Source organism: Pogoniulus pusillus, chromosome 28 (genome assembly GCF_015220805.1).
Source record: "Pogoniulus pusillus isolate bPogPus1 chromosome 28, bPogPus1.pri, whole genome shotgun sequence".
Taxonomy (NCBI): Eukaryota; Metazoa; Chordata; class Aves; order Piciformes; family Lybiidae; genus Pogoniulus; species Pogoniulus pusillus.
This window is the reverse complement of record NC_087291.1, coordinates 18,902,552-18,926,219: the sequence shown is the minus strand read 5'-3', so window position 1 is coordinate 18,926,219 and position 23,668 is coordinate 18,902,552. Positions and strand designations below refer to the sequence as shown.

Sequence of the window (23,668 nt, the reverse complement as noted above, 5' to 3'; positions counted from 1 at the left end):
TTGAGCTGGGAGGGACCTTCAAGGTCATCCGGCCCCAGCCCCCTGCCATGGGCAGGGACACCTCCCACCAGCACAGCTTGCTCAAGGCCTCATTCAGGGAGGGGCCATCCACAGCCTCCCTGGGCAGCCTGTGCCAGTGTCTGCCCAGCCTCACTCTGAACAACTTTATCCTATTCTCCAGTCTAGGTCTGCCCTCTTTGAGCTCAAAGCAATTCCCTCCCGCAGCATTTCAGGCATTGTGGGCTTGGTGGAAATAGAGCAGATCTCATTCTCACAGGGAATGAGGCTGAAGACTAAGGCACCCTGTGCCCTTGGGCACAGCCACACGGGAGTGTCCCCTCAGCCGAACAGACCCCAGCGGTTCCTCAGGGAGCAGCAGGTTTGGCTGGCGGTAAGAAGTGCAGGTTCTGTGCATACCCTACTTTCTAAACTGGTCTTCCCAAATATTCCCAGAGCAATCTTTTATCAGAATGGTCTTTCTTGATTCCAAGCCAATAAAAGATCACAGAGGAGATGTTCTGCTAGAAATGCTCAGTGCATTCGGTAGGAGTTTTGCCCCTTTCACTCAGCCGAAGGGGAAGCAGTTGCTGCGCTGATGATCCTGCTGAGCGTTCAGGCTGCACAGCCACTGCCAAAGACTGCGACATCTGAAAGTCCTCTGCTACAACCAAAGCAGCAGCTTGAGTCCCTTCTTTGGGCACAGGGTTGTGCTGGGGCACTGTCTTTGCTGTGTTTCAGTGTCTCTGACCAGAGCTGTGAATGGTGGAGCCGTGGAGTACCTACTGCTGCTCCTGCTTATTGAGAAAGGAGCCCAAAATGCACAGTGCAGGGGCAGAGCTGGATCCAGAATTCAAATGGGGGACAGCATCAGGATGTTTGAACCTGGGTTCTTGGTCTCAATGCTGTAATCGGAGGCACAGCTTGAGGCAGCCATTTAAAAAATCAAGCTGGATGCTGTCCTGTGGAACCTGCTTTAGATAAACCTCCTCCAGCAGGGGCCTGGACTAGAAACGCGTGGACATGGCACTCTGGAACATGGTTTAATGGCCATGGTTGATGGTTAGACTCGACAGTCTCACAGGTCTTTCCCAGCTCAAACAATGTGTTAATTTGCAATAGTACCCAAACATCTGGGATGCACCACATCTGCATTTGCAGCTGGGTCTGATACGAGGCTGGATTCCTGACACAAGCCATGGATTCCTGACACAAGGCTGGATCCCTGGCAGCAAAGTCTGGAAAGTTTCTCTCAGAGACACGGTTTCCCATGGAGCCTCAGCTTGAACATCATTTTATATCAGATATCTACAGCCTGCCTCTGTAGTTTACTAATCTAATTAATCTTAATTAATTAATCTTACCAATTAATAAGCTAATGGAGACATTCCAGCAATCCTAGGAAGCTAATTGTGTTCCACACGGGGCCACAGGCAGATGCTGGCCATGCCCAGGGGTGTAGGAGGTGCACAGCAGCGCGCAGTGGGAGCTGGTATCTGACAGCCGATCTGCTGTCACTAATTGCATGGCAGCTGATGGGAACAGACCAGGACCTTATGAGCCCACGTTTGCTGTGCACAGCAAGGACTCCTCTAGCAACTTCTTTGTGCCTTGTTGTTGGTATGAGCACTCAGACTGACTCTTCACTTTGTAGTTTTGAGTCAATTATTCATGGATACAATTACTGATGTTTTATTTGCCCCAGGAGAGTAGTAGGAGAGGTAAGTAGAGAGCACTCAGCTAGCCAGGGGAGAGTTAGGATGCAGATGAGGAAGTTTCTTTGCTGCAAGACTGGTCAGGGATGGGCAGAGGCTGCCCAGAGAGGTGGTGGAGTCCCCGTGCCTGGAGGTGCTCCAGAAAGCTGTGGCCATGGCACTGTGGCCATGGTTTGGTGCCCATGGTGGGGCTGGGCTGCTGGCTGGGCTGGAGGGTCTCAGAGGGCTCTTCCAGACAAAACAATTCTTTGATTCTGTGCTACGATAGATGAACGGATTCCTGAGGGCTAGGTCCCAGAGAGGAACCCTGCACCAAAGAGCTGCTCCAGGTACAGCCACGGACGTGCTGCCTCCTGCGGTGCTTTGTGCCTCGGCATCCCCAGCCTGCCTCATTTGGGGGTGTCCTGCTTACTGCAGGGGGTTGGACGAGATGACCTTTCAAGAGCATTCTATGATTCAGTGATTCTATAAACACTGACTCCAGCCAAAACACACAAGAAGGTTTCATAGAATGATGGAATTGTTCTAGTCAGAAGAGCCTTCCAAGATTATGGAGTCCAACCATCAACCCACCCCCACCATGGCCACTAAACCCTGTCCCCAGTGCCATGGCCACACCTTTCTGCAACACCTTCAGGGACAAGGACGTCCTGGACAGCCTGTGCCAGTCCCTGACCACTCTCACACCAAAGAAGTTGTTCCTCCTTTCCAACCTAACCCTCCTCTGGCACAATTTCAGGCCATTTCCTCTCCTTCTATCACCTGATACTAGGAAGAAGAGCCCAACCCCCACTTGGCTGCAGCCTCCTTTTCCACCAAACTGTGTACATTGTCCATCCCCTTCTAGGAGATGAATGCAATCTTGGCAACGAGCCCATCCTGCTGTGAGGAAGATGCCAGGCAGCTTTATATGCCTAATAATTTATGCTCTGAACAGAGAGTTTTTATATCCTTGATTTCATGAACATTTTCAAACTCTTATCTTAGTTATTCCCAGCATAATCCTATGGTGTAACGTAAAAGGAGCCTCCTAACACAGCTTGGGGTTCCTCCTGCTGGCAGCTACCAGCCTGTCTTTAATGTTCTCCTCAGGATATCCTTCTTTCCTTTCTTCTTCCAGAGTACTCAGGAGGCAGCATTTCTACAGCAGTTTGCTTCAATGCTTACAGAAAATCAGCTTTTCTGTGATGACACAAAGTGTGGCTGCAGATCTCTGTCTGGAATCAGGGAACACAGCCTAGGTGAGATGTTCATCTGACTATCTGCTGTAGGACTCAGTGACCCTCATCTTAGGCCTCTGAGGTCAGATGTTTATTCTCTGTGTCAAGGGTCAGGGCTGGGCTGCTACTAGATGAGTGCCAGAGGCTGTCCATGAACCCCTCTGCTTCCCAAAGGGAAGAGAATGGGAAGAAGTGAGAGAGACTGATGGGGTGGGAAAGAAGCTAAACCATCTGGGACTGACATGAGAACAATAAAATTAGATTAAATCTATAAATATGCACAAAGCAAATCGTCCTTCCAAGGGATCCCTCCAGCCATGGCCAGGCTGCCACCATCACCACTGATGCTGTGGCACAAGCCCCAGGCTGGACTTAGCAGCAGGTGGGAACCAGATTCAGGAGATGGATTCAGGAATGCACAGACTGGGATGGAAGGCAGAAGACAGAGTCCTTGGATGCTGGCCAGTGAAGAAGAGCTTTGACCCTGGTGATGCCTCAGCTTTATACTGCATGCGGTTTAATGGCCACGGTGGTCTTAGGTTGGTGGTTGGACCTGGTGATCTTAGGGGGCTTTTCCAACTGAAACTGGTCTGTGATTCTGTGATGGAATTCCTTGCTGGTCAGTTTAGGGTCACCTAACTGCTCTTCCCTGCAGGTGCCACCTCTTGCTGCACCACAGCATCATACGTAAGATTTAGCAGTGGCCTTGGTCTGCACAGGAGGAAGCACAAAGAGCCTTTCTGCATCCCAGCCCTTGGCAGTAAGTACAAACATCACTTGTTGTCCCTTTCAGAAGCAGCCACTCTCTGTGCAAATGTACCATGAACTTCGAAAGCTCTGGCACTGAGCAGAGACTGGGCTGAAAAGTAAAGTCTCTGAACAGGATCAGTTCTGTCCTAGCTCAGACCAGGAGGACACTGCCAGTCAGCAGGATCCCTTAGTAGTCAATGGGAAGAGACGGGCACCTCCAGAGGGTGATTTACTCCATCCTACACCATATGTTTAAGATGGGGAAGATGAATTGCCCTGTGGAGGTCCTGTCTCTCCTCGATGGCTAGAGCAGTCTGAAGTAATTTGTGCCTAGGATCTGTACTACAGGACCACAAAGGGCTCTGTCATTAGTGCCAGAATAAGGGAGTCATTAAAAAATGCTGTGGCTGGGGTGAGCAGAAAGTGTAGCCAGGCTTTTCAAATCATACACAAGGAAAACTGGAGCTATAGTCAATGAGGAACTTCAGAAGACAGCAACTGGAATCTGATTCTGAGGGCAGACAATGGTGCAGAGAGCTCAGCACTAAGCTGACAGAAGCTGAGCCTTTGGCTGTCTCTCCTTTCTGATGGCTCTAATTTGACACCTTATACCCCGAAGAGAGGCAGTTCATTTTGTACTCCCTTCAGCTACAGCTCATTTAGGGAAACCTCCACGGAACTGCAGAAGTAGGGAATGCAGAGAGTGCTCCGAGGGACTGAAGCCCTCCCCTGTCCTCTGTGTACAGCACTGCTTCCGCCTTTTAGCTGCCGATTCAAGAGAACCGCCCTGGGCAGCATGGAGCAAGGGGGGACTGCCGAGGCAGATCTGTGCTCTCTTTACCTGGCCAGCTCTTCATTTGTCTTTCTTGGAGCAAAGGCCCCACAGCTGAACCCTGGATTTGGGAAATACCAGGATCCTGCTTTTGATATCGGGGTGCTACGGTTGAAACTCGTGGTGTTGGTGCTCAAGAAAGCCTTCTGGAGTGGAGATCTGCAAACCCAAGGAGCAGGAATGAGTCAAATGCTGAAAACTCTCCCCGAGAGTGTCTATTCTAACCCAGTTCCCCTGGGGTTTAACCTCTGCCCATTTGCCAGTATGAAAACACCACTTGATCTCCACAGGCCCAGCAACAGCCCCTGCAGCAATCTCTGGATCCGAATGAAAACAGCCCTGAAGCATATCAGCTTCAGGCCCGGTGCAAGGCCAGTGCAGGGCATCTGATAACAGCGGTTGTGTTTGCAGAGCCCCTGCATTTCCTGTGCTGCAAACCTTCCACTCTTGACAGCCCTCCTCCCTTGTTTCCCATTCTGCAAGTCTCCAAAGGGGGTTTCCTTCTGTTTTTCTTCTGGTCAGAAAGGAATTTCCTAAGTACATTCAAGTTTCTTTTCAGTGCTCCACGTGCAGATTGGAATCTGAAAGCTCCCAGCTTGCTCCCAGTTCGCGTTCCACAGACTCCACAGTTGGGGCACAGGATCTCTGGAAGCCTTCAGGAGTGCTTAGCCAGCCCTAGTGCCACACGCTGCTGTGGCAGGGCAAGGTAGAGCTAACCCTCACGTCAAGGGGACAGCTCTTAGAAACAAAGCAGCTCCCCCTCTGGGTTCCGGCTACTATTAGGTTCAGTCCCATTTCTGTTCTCATTTGAACTGGAGTCTGCAGACACACCTGAAAGGAGTTTGCATCCCACCATGCCACAGGCTGCTGGTATTTGAGTCTGATCTGTGTATAAACCCTGGTGCATGTGCAGCCCACCTACTGCAGTGTGAGATGCTGGCTTGGCACCTCCTCTGCTACAGAACCCCAGGAGATGAAGTATGGTTGAAACCAACCTAGCAGGAAGTCTGCCTTTCATTGCAGAGTTCAATCACATCTCTGGATTGCATCTGGGCTTGGCACCCCCCTGCCAAAGCAGAGTCACCTAGAGAAGGTCACACAGAAACAGGTTCAGGTGGGCTTGGAATGCCTCCAGAAATGGAGACTCCACCACCTCTCTGGGCAGCTGCTCCAGGGATCCAGCACCCTTACATTACAGAAGTTCAGATGAACTTCTGATGTGCCACTTTGTGCCCCTTGCCCCTTGTCCTGGCACCACTGAACAAAGCCTGGTCCCATCCTGCTGCCCCCCACCCTTGCAGTATTGATCAGTATTGATCAGATCCCCCTCAGACTGCTCTTCACCAGGCTAAGCAGCCCCAGGGCTCAGCCTGTCCTCACCACAGAGGTGCTTCAGGCCCCTCAGCAGCTTTGTAGCCCTTTGCTGCCCCTCTCCAGCAAGTCTCTGTGTCCTTCCTGAACTGGGAGCCCAGAACTGGACACAATACGCCAGCTGTGGCCTCACCAGGGCAGAGTAAAGGGGGAGGAGAGCCTTGATCTCTGTAAGTATCCTTGCTGAAATCAGACATGATCTTGGTAAATAAAGGTCCTGGAAGAGGTCAGCCTCGACCTTGGCCAAGAAGTAGCCTAGATGAGATCGACGTCCTCACAGCCTTGCTGGCTGCTAGAGCAGGAGTCCATTCCCCATGCACACATGTTCTTTATACTCACTCTTCTCTTCCTTTCTCTTGCCCTTTGTGTGCCTAATGGTGCAAACACTTCTCGGGGAACAGGGAGAAGAGAGAGCAAACCCTTCAGCCATGGCCTGCTCCCTGCTGGCAGAAGACACACCATGGTGTCAGAGGTGTCTGCTTTCCAGCAGCTGGGATGGGGCAGGGCTGCTGTCACTCTTTACTTATTTATCTGCTTCTTGCTAAGCTTAGTGTGTTGCTGGTGCCCCTGACACTGGCTGCTCGTGCAGCAGACATGCTGCCAGCATCGTTTCTTTTCTGCATCTGTCCTTTTCTTTCCCCCTCCTTTGTGTGGAGGACGTGTCCCGGCTTTGTGCGGTCCCTGCAGCAGGCTGTGAATGATGCATGAAGGGGAGTGCCTCTGCCTGTACCCAGCAGGAGCACAGCTGGCGCTGCGCTCTCTTCTGCTGCCTCTTCAGACACACCGTAGCTGTCTCGCAGTCCTTCTGACCAGACACCTTGGCATGGCTCCCATTCCACTGGCCTGCTCTGGAACACCTGGCAGAGAGGTTTGTTCCCTGGCTGTGCTCAGAGAGAACTGGAGTCTCCAGCTTTTGCCCCTACACCAGCTGGAGGTTCCCCCTCAGTTTTGTTCCAGGCAGAGGGCAAACCTGAAGAGCATTCCCAGGATGTCCGAGGTTGCCAAATGTTTGCTCAGATGTAGACTTGAACCCTAGACACTGAGCTACGAACCTGAGGACAAGCTCATGGTTTTCACTGGCACAAACCCTGCCTATTGCAGCAGGGGAGGTTTGAGGTCAGACATGAGGAAGAATTTCTTAGCTGCCAGAGTGGTCAGGCACTGGCAGAGGCTGCCCAGGGAGGTGGTGGAGTCCCCATCCCTGGAGGTGTTCCAGAAATGCGTGGCCATGGCACCTGGGATCATGGTTTAGTGGCCATGGTGGGGTTGGGTTGATGGCTAGAGTTGATGATCTTAGAGGGCTTTAACCCCAGACAATTAATGGTTCCATGATTGTGTTCCCCACTTACAACTTTGGTGGGCTCATTGGTTTGCTTGGGGCATCCAGTGCAGCTTAGCTAGTGGGAAGGACACAGAATACTCAGGAGGAATGCAAACCAGAGAGGATTTTCCCTCTGGTTTACTGGCTACAAGGTTCTTGCTGCTGGTCAGACACCTCTTGCTAATTTCCATCTTTGCTTTTCCATGTCTCATCCTAATGGTGTCCCTGCTGCCTCCTGCAACAGGCGTGCCCCGCAGCGCCTCGCAGGCCCTGGCACCCTGCTCTGCAGTGATTGCCTGCAGATGCTCCCCTGAGCACATGGCACGGAGGACATTCAAAGGATTTGGGAAATCTCTCAGTTTTTCAACTTCTGAAGGGTTATTAACTTCAAAGTCTGGAGAAATGTCGGCCTGCGCTGCCTGGAAATGCCAGCAGCCTTTGCATATCCCCACCACAGCACCGTGCAGCCCCCAGCAGAGAGGAGCCCTCGCTGCCTGCGTGCTGCAAGGGTGGCTTTTGATCTCCTCACATACTGGAAATGACTTAAAGGTGAGCCATCTGCTAGCTGAGGAGCAGGGCTAGATTACATCACACCCTGCCAGACAGTCCCTGTTCCATCCTGGGTATCAAGGGTTTTAATAACTCAAAATTAAGGCAGCTAACAGGATTAAGGACACATTTTCCTGCTCCTTCCGCCCACTGTGCACAAACCACTCTTATTTTTCCCTTTCTGGTAGAGATCTCTAAAATTCAGGTGTGTGCCACTGTGAACAAAGAATCCTTTCAAGGCAGGAAGAGTTCACATGGCAATTTCTCCCCAAAACCACTAAGCAGTAAGATCAGGTCAGTGTGGGGGCCATGCGAGGAACTCAGCCTCTTTAGTTTTTGTCAATAGAGCAGAGCCAGGGAATGGACTGAGCTGGAAGGGATCTCTGGAGATCATCCAGTCCACCCCCCTGCCAAGGCAGGGTCGCCCAGAGAAGGTCACTGAAGAACACTTCCAGGTGGATTTTGTGCCGGGGGAAGTACAGGCTGGATGTTAGGAGGAAGCTGCTGGCAGAGAGAGTGATTGGCATTGGAATGGGCTGCCCAGGGAGGTGGTGGAGTCACCATCCCTGGAGGTGTTGAAGCCAAGCCTGGATGGGGCACTTAGTGCCATGGTCTGGTTGGTTGGACAGGGCTGGGTGCTAGGTTGGACTGGATGATCTTGGAGGCCTCTTCCAACCTGGTTGATTCTGTGATTCTATGAAAGGAGACTCCATAACGTCTCTGGGCAGCCTGCTCCAGGGCTCCAGCACCCACACATTAAAGTTGCTCCAAGGTTAGTGGCTTTTATGCTGCCCAGAAAGGGTTGTAAAGACGCTGAGGGATTGGAGAATTTCTCTGGTGAGGAGAGGCCTGAAATTGTGCCAGGAGAGGTTTAGGTTGGAGATTAGAGAAAAAATTATAACTTCAAGAGTGTTCAAGGGTTCTGATCAGTGCTGATCAATACTGCAAGGGTGGGGGGCAGGAGGATGACACCAGGCTTTGCTCAGTGGTGCCAGGACAAGGGGTAAGGGGCACAAAGTGGCACATCAGAAGTTCATCTGAACAGGAGGAGGCACTTGTGTAATGTAAGGGTGCTGGATCCCTGGAGCAGCTGCCCAGAGAGGTGGTGGAGTCTGCATCGCTGAAGGTGTTCCAAGCCCACCTGGAGCTGTTCCTGTGTGACCTTGTTTAGGTTGGACTCGATGCTCTCCAGAGGTCCCTTCCAGCCTCTCGCTTCTGTGCTTCTGTGCTTTCTGCATGATTTGCCCCAGTCGCCCCCGCAAGAGCAGTTCCTGTCCGGGTGACAGCAGCGCTGTTAACTGAGCGTCTCTGCAGCTCTCTCTAGTGACGAGGAGCTCACAGGCAGTGCGGCTCAGCGCAGTCAGCAGCTGTCACTCTGTACGTGGTGCAGGTCACTTGCTTTTCTCCTGGGAGCCCTCCTCTTTCACACATCTGCAGAGCCATGGCCAGGACCAGGGAAGTGGTGGAGTCTGATCTGGAAGCATTCTAACCCACTCGGTTGTGTTTCTGTGGGGTTTACTCTGAGTGACCCTTCTCTGGTGGGGTGGTTGGACTGGACGATCTCCAGAGGTCACTTCCAACCCCCACCACTCTGTGATTCTGTGTCTTCCCTGTTCCTTCCACATCTACTCATGCCAGCACCTCCAGGAGTGTCCCCAGAGGAGTCTGTGGCTCTGTGGTGGGTGACTGCATCCCCAGGCCACGGCCTCTGTATAGCTCTTGCAGGGCTGTAGCCCTGCTGCCCCTTCTCAGATTCCTTTGCTTTATGCTGCTTCGCTTTTTCTGCCCCAGGACAGCCCAGCACAGGCTGCAGAAGCTCCCAGGCCTGTTGAGCTTGCCAGGCTGTGTCAGGGTATCTCATCTCCACACAGTGGCCACAGGCATGGCAGGACGCTGGGCTCAGGGGAGCAGAAGCTCGCTGCAGTCCCGCGTGGCAGCAGCAGGGGCTAAGGAGATGTGACAGACATTTCCATATCAAACCCAGCAAACCCTTTCTTTCCCCTCCTCGCCACCGTCACATCCCAAAAGGCAAGAATGGCCTTCAGCTAGCACAGATCCATTTTCTTTCAGCTTCAGTCACCAGTTAATTACTGTTGACTTCTTTAACCTTTTTCTCTTTCTTTATGGATTAGATTCCTTCCTACTCAGTTGCCATTTGCTTTCTCTCTGATGTAACCAAACTTGCACGGTACACAACGGTCCACAACTGTTCTTCCTCTCTCCTACTCTTTTTGTTGAATTCACTTACAAAAAATATACCCCCCAAAACCCCCAAACTGTTTCTTGAGGAGAAAAAACACTTTAATGAACTGACTTTTAACTTGATCTTCCTGCAGTATCTAAGCCTCGTTTGCTTGGCGCAAAGAATTGCTCAGCAGCCTGATGGCAGGCTGGAGAAAAGGAGATGCAGAGGTTCACAGAATGGGATGGGTTGGAAGGGACCTTGAAGCCCATCCATCCCCAGGCCCCTGCCATAGTCAGGGACACTTCCCACCAGCACAGCTTGCTCAGGGCCTCATCCAGTATGAACATGAATGCCTCCTAGGCAACCTGTTCCAGTGTCTCCCCACCCTCACCATCAAGAATCTCTTCCTCATCTCCACTCTCAGTCTCCCCTCTCCCAGCTCAAAGCTCATCCTGGCACTCCCAGCCCTTGTCCAAAATCCCTCCCCAGCTCTGCTGCAGCCCCTTCAGGTACTGGCAGGCTGCTCTGAGGTCTCTCTGGAACCTTCTCTCCTCCAGGCTGAACAATCCCAACTCTCCCAGCCTGTCCCCATAGCAGAGGTGCTCCAGCCCCCTGATCATGTTGCTAACCTTATCTGGCCCTGCTCTAGCAGCAGCAGTAGCTTTTCTTCCCTCCACATGTCAGGAGAAAGCAGCCACCCCCCTGGGTTTCTCTCTGGGATGCAGTGAGCTTTGCTGAGCTTCATCTTCAGCAAGTAGCAGGGATTGCAGCAAGGCTGAGCTCACTTCTGGGGAGAAGGCAGCAGATGAAAAAGGGAAAGGTCTCTACTCATCGTTGCAAAACAGGCAGAACACTGGACAGGGATCCTCTTGGCCAAACTGCAGTATTTAGTCTTTGTCACTTCACTTGCTCCTTCTGGATCAGATCCTCATGGGTGGGCATTGTTGGGCATGAACTGGTATAGGATCATAGACTCAGGCACAGCATCATTCTGTGTGAAGAAGCCCTCTTGAGATCATGGCCCCAGGTGCCATAGCCACAGCTTTCTGGAACACCTGCAGCATGGGGCCTCTACCACCTCCCTGGGTAGCCTGTGCCAGTGCCTGAGCAGTTGTGTTTGTGTTGCAGATCAAAAGCAACCCTGAGCTCAGAGCTCAGCAGTTGTGTGGCACTCCATAGGCTGATTTACCATCATGAGAAAGATCTTGTCCCAAAAACATTTCACCACTGACTTCTAACTGAACATGGCCAGAACCAGGCATGATTCAAGAGGATCTGCCATGGGCTTGGTGTCTATACATGGATAGGGATAGGGAAGATGTGTGAAGGGTCTGGAGAACAGGGCTGGGAAGGAGCAGCTGAGGGCCCTGGGGGTGTTTGGTGTGGAGCAGAGGAGGCTGAGGGCAGAACTCATTGCTCTCTGCAGTTCCCTGAGAGGAGGCTGCAGCCAGCTGGGGTTGGGCTCTGCTCCCTAGGACTTTTCCAACCCAGCCCATTTCATGATTTCATGGTTCTGTGCAATGTTAAGGCCTGGTAGCAGCCTCGTTGGTCAGGGACAGAAGCAGTACTCAGACTGGGGTGAGGATTTGTTCCCTGCCCTGAGTCAGAGCTGCAAAGAGCAATGAGGTCTCCTCTCAGCCTCCTCTTCTCCAGTTCCCTCAGCTGCTCCTCACCAGACCTGTTCCAAGTTTCAACGACTCAAGCACTCTTTTACTTCATTAAATGTTTTAACCCCTCTGCACACAGCCCTCAGTGTGATGCACAAAAGCAATTACTAAATTATTCAACTCAATCCCATGACTTTGTGCATTAATACTTGGAGCCCCTGACCCCCTACAACAGGAATGTTTTAGTGATTAAAGAGGAATTCTGGCAGAAATAGGTCAAATGCAGAACTCTGGAGCTTCCTCCACCATCTGAATCTGAGCTGGTCTCTCCTTAATTATAAAATCCCAGGAATGGAGGCAAAGAGAAGGCTGAAAGCCTATAAATAACACATAGCAAAGCCTGGCTTCCGGGGGGTTTCTTAGGTGTTGTCATGTTCTGAACCATGAAGCCAGCATCCCTCATGCATTAATAATCAAGAGGAGAGACATTAAAGAGGAGGAACTTTGTGAATAATCCAGGAGACAAGGGAAGATAATGAAAGCAGATGTCCTTCAGCTGGCATTGGGCAGCAGCACTCTGTCCCCCTGCGCACACAGCGCTGGCTTCAGCTTTGGCAAGGGGGCAGGGAGATGCTACTGACGGCAGATAAAGGCAGCTGTGCTTCCAGAGAGCTGGAATCCTCCCCAGAGTCCTGCAGGATGAAGTCCTTTAAGATAACAGACAACTACTGCAAGGGCCCCTTGGCTCCCCTGTGCTCCGTGGGATCCCTGGCATTCCTGGACCTTTGGAAAAGACACAGTACACTGGGAGGCAGAGTTGGGCTGCTGGAGGGCAGGGAGGCTCTGCAGAGGGCCCTGGACAGCCTGGGTCAATAGGATGAGATTCAACAGGGCCAAGTGCTGGGTCCTGCTCTTGGGTCACAACAACCCCATGAACTTGGGACATGGTTTGGACAAGAGGAAATGGCCTCAAGTTGCACCAGGGTTGGTTTAGGTTGGACACAAGAAGAAACCTCTTGACTGAAAGGGTTCTCGGCCATTAGAAAAGGCTGCCCAGAGAGGTGGTGGAGTGACCATCCCTGGAGGGATTTAAAAGGCCATTAGGGACATGGTTTAGTGCTGGACTTGGTAGCATTAGGTTTGTGGTTGGTACCTGATGATCTCAAAGGTCTTTTCCAACTAAAATGATTCTGTGGTTTAAGGCTGAAAGGACAAAATCAAAATGATTCCTTGTGTGATCTCCGGGCTTCAGACTTGGAACCAGTGCTTAGCAGCAACAGCACAGAGCCCCTCCTTTAGCTGTTGTTCAACCTCAGCATCATGCCTCAGGTTTGCCTGTGCAAACCTGCCCTGAGCTGCAGGAGGTGCCTCGCTGGGCAGAGCCTGAGCTGGGCAGTGACAGCAGTGAGCTGAGAACAGGCCAAGTGGGGGCTGGCAGTCAGGAGAAGGTGGCTGAGCAGAGCAGGCTGTGGCCCTCAGTCCTCTGGGATTGTTTGAGGCTGGTTGGTTGGTTCCGTGCAGAACTGAAGGAGCAGGGAAGGGAACTCTCCACACTGGGAAGTGTTCTGCAGCCTGGATGAATGAGGCTGCCTCAGCAGCATTTAACCCCAGGCTGCACAGCCAGGCAAATGCTGCCCATCTCACAGGACCTGTCAGAGGCTTCCAACTGGACTCGATGATCTTGGAGGTGTCTTCCACCCCAGGCAATTCGATGATCCTATGAAACACAGCTCTCCACCTGAGGCTGGCAGCAATGACCTTCAGAGGGATGAGCACTTTGCCTGGGAGGACTTCTCCACAGGCATTTCCCCCCGGTTTGGACCCAGCTGGCCACCTGGAGCCACCTTGGGGAACAATTTGTCCCCTTTTAGCTGCTAGAGAAGACCACAGAGCAGCTGAGAGAGTGCAGTCATTGCCTGGGGGCTGGCTATTTTCCTGCCTTTAGTGACTGCAGAGGATGTTTTCTGGTGGAATAGCTGTAATCCTGCAGTCACTGCCATTTCGTGTTTACTAAGGAAACAGGAGCTCCACGTTTGACTGGCTTAGAGCTCCCTAAAGCCAGGTGTTTGGGAAATGCTGTCATCTCCTTCTCTGAGGCACTGCCCTGAGCAAATGCCAGCACATGGCAGACGTCTCCAAGGCTGTGCCAGGCCTCCTTAAACTGGAGAAACCCTGCCTGCTGGAGCTGTGCAAGTGGTGTCAGGGTGTCTGCATTATCAAAGTACAGGCAACAGGGAAGCTCCCCCTCTGCTCTGCCCTGCTCAGACCACACCTGAGTAGCTGGTTTGTACGTACAGAACTGGCTTGTACTTACAAAAAGACCCAGGCAAATAGGAAAGTGAGTGACCACTGTGACTGACTGGCACTGTGGGGTGAAAGTTGATAGAAGGCTTCCCATAAACAACCTCTGCAACACAAACTAATCTTAAAACACTGCAAGAAGAATTAAGAGCCAAGAGAAAGATTCCAGAGGCTCTCAGCATAAAACCTGCCCCTATTTTACACAGCCAGCAGGAAGTTCTGGCTTTAAGCTGAATGGAAGACTCCTCAGAAGTGCTTTTTAATCACTTTTTCTTTGGTTGTGTCTTTCACAGAATCACAGAATGGAGGGGTTGGAAGTAACCTCTGGAGATCATCCAGCCCAACCCCTCTGCCAGAGCACAGTGACCCAGGGCAGGGTACACAGGAACACATCCAGATGTAAGTTGAAAGTTTCCAGAGAAGAAGACTCCACATACTCTCTGGGCAGCCTGCTCCAGGGCTCCAGCACCCTCAAAGTGAAGAATTTCTTCCTCATATTTAGATGAAGCCTTCTGTGTTCCAGTTTGTGTCCTCTGCCCCTTGTCCTGTCACAGGACACCACTGAACAGAGCCTGGCCCCTGCTGCTTCCCCCCAGCCCTCAGCTATTTAGGGACACTGATCAGATCCCCTCTGGGGCTGCTCCTCTGCATGCCCTCAGCCCCAGGGCTCTCAGCCCTTGCCCCTCACACAGATGTTCCAGGCCCTTCAGCAGCCTCCTAGTCTCCCTTGGACACTCTCCAGTAGATCTCTGTCCTCTTGAACTGGGAGCCGAACAGCTCCAGTAAGAGTGCTGGGCTCTGAGACAGGCAGCCCCGTGTTGGGGTCTTGCCCTAACACACTGGGGTGCAGGCTGATGGGCTCAACCTCAGCTCTGATCCAGTTTAGATGTAAACCTCTGAGTCACACTCAGAACCTTTTGTTTCCTTGATTTCCCCTAAAAACAAGTGGCTGCCTCATATGAACCAGGCCTATTTCTGCCCCTTCAAGGTGAGAGGTGCACCATGATGAGTGACAAGACGTAAGGAGAGCTCAGAGTGGCTCTGTGCAGAGAGGTGCTGCAGCCAGTGTGAGACAGCTCAGGTTGACCAATTCAGTTCTGTAAACATTGGTATTGGCCCAGATTCATCTGACTTTTACTGGCAGTGAAGGCTTGGAAAGGCATCAGTGTGTTACTGGAAATCTCTTGGAAAGCATTCCAGTGCTCCTGATTCAATCCCTAACCAGGAAGTAGAGAAGGAACAGGGTAAAAGATGAATACAAAAAAGTGGTTTAAGTCCCATTAAAGCATCTGCAACACCAGCTCTGTTGCTGCAGAGCAGGGAAGAATCATGGGTGTCTCTGGAGGGAGCAAGAGGATGAGTGAACTGATACAAGAGCACCACATTTTTCTCTTCCTGCTTTTCCTTCCCTTTGGCTTGCTGGGGCTCAGCATCAGAAGTCTTGACAATAATCCACGATCCATGAGTTGACAGCCTGGGCTGGTGCAGACAGCAGTGAACAGACTTAGGTTGTGCCAGAGGAGGTTTGGGCTGGACACCAAGGAAGATTCCTTTACAGAGAGTGGTCAGGGATGGGCAGAGGCTGCCCAGGGAGGTGGGGGAGTCTCCATCCCTGGAGGTGTTCCAGAAATGTGTGGCCATAGACCCCAGGGCCACAGCTTAGTGGCCATGGTGGGGCTGGGTTGATGGTTGGGCTGGATGACCTTAGAGGGCTTCAACAGCCTAAACAATTCTGATTCTAAGAAATCCCCTATGGGTATGTAATTTGGTCTTATCCTGAATATCCTTCGCTTGGTATTCCAGATTTCACCCCCAGTTTATTTCTAGGGGGAAAAAAACCTGTCAAAGCTATTTTCTGCAAAGGTTTTGTTCCAGCTGACTTGGTGACCCTGGAAGGGAAGCACTGCTCTGCTGCTGTGTTCCATGGCCTGCTTGGTAGCTGGTGAACAGCTGTCACTGTCAGATGGAACAAAGGCAGAGGACCTGCAGCTCAGCACTCCCCACATCTGATGACAGCCTGGCCGAGAGAAAGGGCACATCCTGGTGGCTCAGAGCTTCCTCTCCACATCAGACTCCTCACAATAAAATCCTTAGAGTCCACCTACTAGAGCCTTTGGTCTAAGGAGCATGCCTATAAAAGCCTCTGACTTTGAGGTCTGCTTTCTGAGACTACATCATATTATTTCATCCTCTAAGGGCAAGCTGACATCAGTGGGACTTGGTGCATTAAAGGACAGCCTTTGACCCACTGGCTTAAGGAGTTAAAAATAAAAGGGATAGGACTTGGAGGTTCAAGCCCATGTTAGCGCCTGGCAGACAGACAGGAGAATCAAGCTGAGAACCTCCTGCCTGCAAGAGCTGTAGATCCATGTCCATGAGTGTGTGCTTCATGTGAGGGACTTGGGAGCAGCCCAGGAGTCAGTCAGTACCTGGCAGCTTGGAGAGGCCAGGAGAGAGGTGCCCTCACTCTCCAACTTGTGAGCAATGGCAGAAGAACTCAGAGCTTTTACTTCTGAACCAACTTAAGCACTGAAGAAAACCATGCTGGGTGTCTGGCTCTGGCTGAGCTTCTAGCAGAAACTTGCAGCAAAACATGAATTCTTCTGGCTCCAAGAAAGAGCTTTGCTTTGTCCATGTGGCCCTGGAGGAACTAGTTCAGGTGGAGACTGGGAGGTTCATCAGCACAAACTGCTCCAACTGCCAGCTCTCCAACTTTAAAACCCAGCATGTGAGGGCATACTGGGTAAAGAAGTCCTCCCCATGGCTCCAGCCACTGGCTGTATCACTTGTAACTAATGAGAGGCAGAAGCTGAAGAAGGCAAGTGGCAGGGGATGGCAGCAAAGGTGCCATAGATAAGTGGGGTGAAGGATGAAAGAGGAGCACTAGTCTGTAAGGCACTTCCTTCAGCACAGGACCTGAGACCTGAGCCTCACCGGTCTGCTGCCGGCAGACAGCTGTGAAAGCAGTGACCAAACCAGCAGGGCAGCCTTTGCAGCAGATGGCTCAAACAGCCTCAGGTCACCCACTGGCACCAGCCTGGAGATGGCCAGGGAAATAAGCTGGGCATGTTCAGCTTTGCATTTCTCAAAAGGGAAGAAATTCAGTTGGGCTCCTGTTAAACCACCCAGACTGCAAAGTGAAGCACTGAGAAGATGGGAAGTGGCAGAGCAGGCTGGTGCTGCACCTGCCTTAGGCCTCCCGGTACCAGTGTCAGAGGACAGGGCTCCTAAAGCAGTGGTCTCACACCTTACCCTTCCCACTCACACTAAGGCCTGGTGGCTGCACTTTAAAGCTGCCTTCACCTGAATCCACTGACAGGTTTGTGTGCCAGTATTTGCTGTGAGCAAGCAGCAGTGCTGCAGGTAGATGCTGATAAGATAGAGAGATCTTAATGACTTTTTACAGTCCATCAAAGAAAACTGCCATTGTTCTGCACCAGCTGTGCCCAGCACTGGCTCTTCAGCACACTGCATTTAATGAGATGTTATCTTCCTGCTCCCTTCCTCTGTTCCTCTGAAACAAATGAAGAGGAAAAAAATTGCTCTTTGCAATCAGGGAATTATGTAAATAGAGCAGCAGCCCCTGATGAAGCAGCAATTATGCACCTCAGCAGCTGTGGGTGGCTGTTCAGGACAGAGGATTAACTAGCAAATTGTTTGCATATTTGGTGTGTGGAGCATTTGGGGATTTGATGATGAGCTGTGAAGGTTTAGCTAGAAGTCATTAAATTGCCTAGACTGGTAGAGACCCCAGCTGCTGCTGGCTGAGCCAACTTAAAACCGTCAGCATGCCGGAGCTGCCTGTAAGGAAAGGACGACATCCCTGATGGTCTGGCCATAAAGGACGACAGCCCTGATGGCCTGGCCATACAGGACTATCCATGGAGGCCTGGCCATAAAGGACTACATCCTCAGCAGGATGTGCCTGCAGTGTGAGTTTTCTTCTGCTTGGTGCTGAGGGCCATGGCGTGGGTGAGCCTGAAGGGCTTTGCCAACCCAAACCTTTCTGTGATTCTATGAGTAGTTACCATGCTGGGCACCTAATCACCCACTCAGTGGTTAGCTGGGTCTCAAAAAACCCACATTCTAGGCTATTCTCCTGTTTGAGAGTGATCTGATCCCTAACAGCTGTGCCACCACCACCTTACCACAGAATCACAGACTTGTTTTGGTTGGAAAAGCCCCAGGTGAGACAATTCTGTGACTCTGTTGTTGAGGCAAAATGGAGAACAGCTGAGGATGATGTGCAGCCTGTGATGGGGTTCAGCCCTCTCCAGAGCTTTCTGTGATAGCAGCAGGTGAGGTGGGGCACTCTGCCAGGGCAGACCACCTGAAACACCAAGTGAACCCACTTCAGCCTTTCCCACTTCCCCATTTTTCCCATTGCACAAGAGGGTGATGATTCCACCAGGAAAAATACAGAAGGAAAATCTGCCTGGAGAGTTGCCATCCTAAATTAAGCAGGATAAAGAGGTGACCTGAATTTGTTTGCTTGTCTTTAAACAAAGAACTCATGAAATCTTAAAAGGCGACTTTTGCCTGTCAACAGTGACTCTGCCTATTTAATGCAGCTTAAAAGACTTCTCCTGCCCCCCTCCACCTCCAGATGATGGGAAGTTTTCCCAGGGAATGCAGCAGGCTCTGAGCTTGCAGTGGCTTAAATGGAACCATGGAATTGTTGGGGTTGGAAGGAACCTCAAAGATTACCCAGTTCCAACTCCCTGCCAGGGGCAAGGACACCTCCCACTAGACCAAGGCTTGCTCCAGGCCTCATCCAGCCTGGCCTTGAACACCTCCAGGGAGGGGGCAGCCACAGCCTCCCTGAGCAGCCTGTGCCAGTGTCTGCCCACCCTCACTGCCAAGCATTTTTTCCTCATCTCCACTCAGTCTCCTCTCTCCCAGCTCAAAGCCTTTGTCCTTCGTCCTGCCACTCCCAGCCCTTGTTGAAAGTCTCTCCCCAGCTCTTCTGCAGCCCCTTCAGGTCCTGGCAGGCTGCTCTGAGGTGTCCCTGCAGCCTTCTCTCCTCCAGGCTGCACAGCCCCAACTCTCCCAGCCTGTGCCCATTGGGGAAGTGCTCCAATCCCTCTCATCACCTTCATGGCATGCTCTGGACCTGCTCTAACAGGTTGATGTTTCAAATAACCAGTTTCTAGCCTGGAAAAATAGACAAACAAACAAACAAACAAAAGCCAACAAAAAGCCAACACAAAACCATAGAAGTGTTGCTGATGCATGAAGGCCATGAGAGGAGCTGCTGGTATTTAGGTGTCTCATGCCCGTTTTGCCAGCTCCTTGGCTTCCCCTGCTGGTCCCACTGCTTGCTATGTCTCTGATCTATGTGTATGGTGCTGCTTTGACAGATCCTACAATCACTGGCCCCAGGGATGTTGTGACCTGATTGACTACTTTCTGCCTTCAAAATGCTGTGGTTCAATGCTTTTACTTTGCCTTCTGGGTCTGAGTTTCCAGAGCCAAGGCAGCAATTGCAGTCATGTAGCCCAGCATTTTCTGTCCCTGAGATGGGACAGGCTGACGTTAGTACTTTGTTTCCACAGGCTTCAAGAAGGGTATCCAGCATTTTCAGGCTAACAGCAAAGCCCTGAGAACTGCCAGCATGGTATGCTGCTGGCACCCTTGCTGTCCTCATCTCCTCCTGCCCTGAACAGCTGGTTCATTTCTGTCAGATAAGACAGACAGAACACATCAAATCCCTCCCAAATCAAGCACAGAAACATATTTTGCAGCTCAGACCAAGCTCATCTCACCATCTTTAGTAACAGCTCCTTTTTTCCCTAGGAAAATTTCTTTGCTGCTGGAGTGGTCAGGGACTGGGATAGGGAGGTGGTGGAGTCTCCATGCCTGGAGGTGTTCAGAAAGGTGTGGCCGTGGCACTTGAGGCCTTGGTTTGGTGGCCATGGTGGGGCTGGGTTGACAGTTGGGTGGGAGGGTCTTGGAGGGCTTTTCCCAATGAAACTGAAGTTCTGTGGTTTTATGGAAGTATCTAAATTCTCTGTGAAAGGTCCTGGCTCTGACACAAAGCAGTTGTGATTCCATCGCCACACCTGTGGCATGAGAAGTCTTTTCAGTGTTTCAGTTTCTGTGTGCACCTCTGCATCCCTGAGCCTGTTTGCTCTGAAAAGCAACACCACCAAAACAGTGTTTTATTTTGTGCTGTGACAGGAATGCCTCAGAAGTGAAAAATAGAGCAGTAAAAGTCTGTTCCTGCTGCGGGACACACGGGCCTGGATGTCAGCTAAAGGAGAGAGAAATGAGTCAGGGTGATGAGGTCACATTAAAAAAAAACAGAATTTAGCAGAAAAACAGGGGCCTCAGCCTGCCACAAGAGCTTTTTTTTCAGGGTGATGTCATTCCAGTTAAATGCCTTGAAATGCTGTTACTGTCCAGCACTGCACATGCCACAGAATAATAGAATCACAGAACTGATTGGGTTAGAAAAGCCCTCTAAGGTCATCCAGTCCAGCCAGCAACCCAGCACCACCATGGCCACTAAACCTTGCTGGAGCACCTCCAGGGATGGGGACTCCACCACCTCCATGGGCAGTCTGTGCCAATCCCTGACCACCCTTTCAGGAAAGAAATTCTTCCTAATCTCCAACCTGAGCCTCCCCTGTAGAAGAAATACTTGCATGGATAATGTTGTGTCGTTTCTCCCAACAAGAAGAGACTTCCCAGAATGATGCTGCTGCCTCGGAAAACTGTGACTGGTCCTGGTGGGTACAAGAGCTGTGGTTGCCAGGCTTTCAAAGGGCTCTCTGCAGCCATCTTTTGCAGGCTGTCCTTGAGCACAGAAGCAGCCCCCTCATTTTCACAATTAGTAGCGTGCCGACGTCGCCAGAAAACTTGGAAAGGCTTGGGATCAACTTATGGCTTGACAAAGTAACCAATCCCCTGGCAATGGGAATTTGAAATTTAAAATCAGCTTTAACAAAGCCTTTGAACCTTCAAACACTTTATCCTTAAGAAATTAATGGGTCCCTGAAGAAGCCTTATTTCCCTCTCTGCTCCCTTATCTCTACTGCAATTACATTAATCAACAACGCAACAGAACCGCTGAGCCAGACCAACCTCCTGGAGAAGAATCCTCCGCTGGCCCTTCTGCCACTTCTTCCCCCTCTGGAATGAGAACTGCTCAGGCTTCAACAGAGAAATGGTACTGCGGGGGGGAGGAGAGGGAATTCCAGCTCCTGACCTATTCCCCTTTCCAGCAATTTGTGTTGACTGCAGCAACACCTCCAGATGAAAGCAGCTTTCTGTGAGAGGTTTGCTTCTGCTCAACCTGGAACAGCACCGAGTAGTCCTTCAAATGTGTCTCTTTTAAAGGCAACTGAAACTTCATGGAACAATTTCTTTTTGCCTCTTAGGAACAATTACCATTGTGGTGCCCAAGCTGCCAGGCCAGCCTCTGCCTTTGGGCAAAAACAAATACATTTTTCAAGTTTTACTACATCAAAACCCCCTAGAAGTGACCTTTCTTGTTACAGGTATAGGTTGTGGCTTTCTTTATTGTGTCTAACTCTTAAATCCCACCATAGTTAGAGTTTCAGTCTAGCTCTGCTTCACACACACATGAAAAGTGAGGCTGTATGAACAGGTGATGCTGTTTGCCCCTCTTGGCTCCTTTGCTCTCCTTAAAAAATGAGAGCCTGAAAAGAAATGTCTCCTGGCTTCAGCCTGCTCTCTGCTATCTCCTTTGCAAGGGGCTTTGCAAGGGGCTGAGATTGTGTTGAGCATCATTTTGTCACTGGGGTGCATGAAGAAGAGTGTGGCCAGCAGGTCAAGAGAGGTTCTTCTCTCTGTCTACTCTGCCTGGTGAGGCCATATCTGGAGTATTGTGTCCAGTTCTGGGCTCCTTAGCACAATAGGGACAGGGAACTGCTGGAGAAGGTCCAGTGGAAGGTCATGAGGAGGAGGGTGTGACTAGAAATTTCTTAGGAATTGAGGCTGAGAGCCCTGGAGCTGTTGGGTCTGGAGCAGAACAGCCCCAGAGGGGCTCTGAGCAATGCTCAGCAAGAGATAAAGGGTTGGAGTCAAGAGGCTGGGCTCTTGTCAGTGGTGCCCAGGGGCAGGACTAGGAGCAATGGGCACAGACTGGAACCCAGGAGGTTCCATCTAAGCATGAAGAGAAGCTTCTTTGGTGTGAGGGTGTTGGAGTACTGGATCAGGCTGCCCACAGAGGCTGTGGAGTCTCCTCTGAAGACTTTCAAAACCCACCTGGACACATGTGATGTGCTACCTGATGTAGGAGACTCTGCTTTAGCAGAGGGATTGTCTCCAGAGGTCCCTTCCAATCTCCACCATTCTGTGATTCCATGATTCCTGTGGTATTTAGCTGATCCCTCTGCTTTCAGCACCTGGAATCAGCACTGCCTGGAAGCCACATGTCTGTGAGTCTCTGTATCATAAGTGGCCGACTTGGGGGGATTGCATAACTCAGAGGTAAGAATTTGCTGCTGGCTCAGAGTCATCCCCTCCCAGGCAAAAGCAGGCTGTTGTTAGATTTGATGTGCATCAAACCCATCTGCTCTGGCAGTTCATTCATACCTGGGACCAGCTTTTGTATGTAGATCAGCTCATCCAGATGCCACCTGAGGGCTGTGGTGCGGCCAGAACAGCCGCAGTGCTGGGTCAGAGTTCTCTGGTCTGAAGGAAGAGAACTTTACAGGTCAGCTAGTCCAACTGCCCTGCAGTCTGCAGGGACACCAACAAAGCGACCAGAATCACAGAATGCATCAGGTTGGAAGGGACCCGTGAAGGTCAGCAGGGACATCTCCAACTAGATCAGGTTGCTCAGGGCTCCATCACGTGGCCTCTAACATCTGCAAGGATGGGGCCTCAACCACATCTGGGCGACTCCCTACCCTCACTACAGAGCTTCCTCCTTCTGCTTAACCTAACTCTGCCCTGCTCCAGCTCCAAACCCTGTCCCCACAGGCCCTTCTGAAAGGCCCTCCCCAGCCTGCCTGCAGCTCCCCTGCAGATACTGAAACGCAGCTCCGAGGTCTCCCTGCAGCCTTCTCTTCTGCAAGCTGCACAGCCCTGACTCTGCCAGCCTGTGCCCATAGCAGAGCTGCTCCAGCCCTCTAAACACCTTCATGGCCTCTTCTGGACCCTCTCCATCAGGTCCATGTCTGTCTCTCTTGTATTGGGAGCCCCATAGCTAGACACAGCACTCAGGTGAGGTCTCCCCAGAGCAGAGCAGAGGGGCAGGATCCCCTCTCTGATGTGTGTTGGGTGCAGCCCAGGCTGCCTTTTGCTTTCTGGGCTGCAAGACCACAGACTGATGAGTGAGAAAATGTAGCCCAGAAAAGCCTTTGGGAAGAGGCTGCAGAAGAGAGAGCAGTGCAGGCTGTTCTCACCCTTGCAACAGAGAGAAGAGAACCCGGGGAGAAGACAAATCGCTGTGCCTGTGGCCCTGCCTGGACATTACCCCGTGCAAGAGGAGAATTAAGGCAGCTGAAAGCCTACAGGGCTCCGTCCCGAGCACTGCAGGGGGTTTGCTAGACCTCACCGCAGCCGCAAGACTGCACTCTGACAGCTGCAGCTGCCTGGGACTTGGATGCAGTCATTTCCAGGACAGACTTCCAGAGCAGCCACCAGAGCGATTTAACCTCTTTCTTTTCCCTTGGCTGCCTGACTGGTGCCGCAGGCAGCTCCTGCCTTCTCCAGTCCGCGGGGGGCTGGAGCCATCACCCAGTTATGTCTCTGTGAACCAAGAACGAGATCAGGGCCGACCATCTGCTTGAGAGCCTGAGCAGGTACAGGACTTATTAAGGGGTTTAACCCCACAACCTGATGTACA

At 51.5% G+C, this 23,668-nt stretch overlaps 1 long non-coding RNA gene across 2 annotated transcripts in view; it reads left to right on the top strand.

The window, feature by feature from the left end:
* The window catches only part of LOC135187821 (uncharacterized), an 83,797-nt gene that overhangs the window by 38,492 nt on the left and 21,637 nt on the right, over window positions 1-23,668 (top strand). The window contains exons 4-6 of one of the 2 annotated variants that reach the window (XR_010307460.1): window positions 2,833-2,953; window positions 3,588-3,692; window positions 14,142-14,247. This is a non-coding gene — a long non-coding RNA (uncharacterized LOC135187821). The remainder of the gene's footprint in view (window positions 1-2,832; window positions 2,954-3,587; window positions 3,693-14,141; window positions 14,248-23,668) is intronic. The other variant, XR_010307461.1, reaches the window with a different exon arrangement.